This window comes from Corvus brachyrhynchos, unplaced genomic scaffold, assembly GCF_000691975.1.
Source record: "Corvus brachyrhynchos isolate BGI_N302 unplaced genomic scaffold, ASM69197v1 scaffold555, whole genome shotgun sequence".
Lineage (NCBI taxonomy): Eukaryota > Metazoa > Chordata > Aves > Passeriformes > Corvidae > Corvus > Corvus brachyrhynchos.
This window is the reverse complement of record NW_008238357.1, coordinates 185,747-186,442: the sequence shown is the minus strand read 5'-3', so window position 1 is coordinate 186,442 and position 696 is coordinate 185,747.

Here is a 696-nt window from a genome sequence, read left to right as displayed (position 1 = left end):
GCTGGCACTGCCCCCCTGGCACCCTTTATTTCCCCTCTTCCTGCACCCCATCCTTTCGCTCGTCCTTGCACTGCTCCCCCGCACCCCATCCCCTACATCAAATCCCTTCCCTACCCCTGCTCCCCAGCATTTCCCCTCTCAGCACCTCTTCTCCCACCTCATCTCACCCCTGCACTCCTGATTTCCCTCTCCTGCACCCCATCACTTTGGTTCACAACACTCTTGCACCCCTCCACTGCACCTTTCCTTTCCACCCTCCTGCACCCCAGCCCTGCACCACTCACCTCCATTCCATCCTTCCCTTCTACTCCTTGCCCCTTTCCCAGCCCGGGTCACTGGGATCCACAGCTGGATCTGGGGCACCCTCTTGGCACTGGGGTCACCCCATTACTGCCCCGAGCACAGCCAGACCCCAAATCCGCAGAGTCTCATCCTGGCAATGCCAACTGGACCCAGGGATGGGGGACCTCAGAGGGGGCACGGAGGTGACACATCCTGAGGGTGACGTATCCCAAAAAGCACCTTTATTAGAGACCAGAACCTCAAATTCAGGATCGTGGTGACACCAAGGTCACCGCAAGCATCGGGGTCACAGTGTCCCTATCAGCATCGCAGTGCCAGTGAGGGAACACAGGGTGGGGGCCAGCCCCTGCCACCCTGCCGTGGCTCCCACCCGTGGCCCCACGCCGGGGGGGG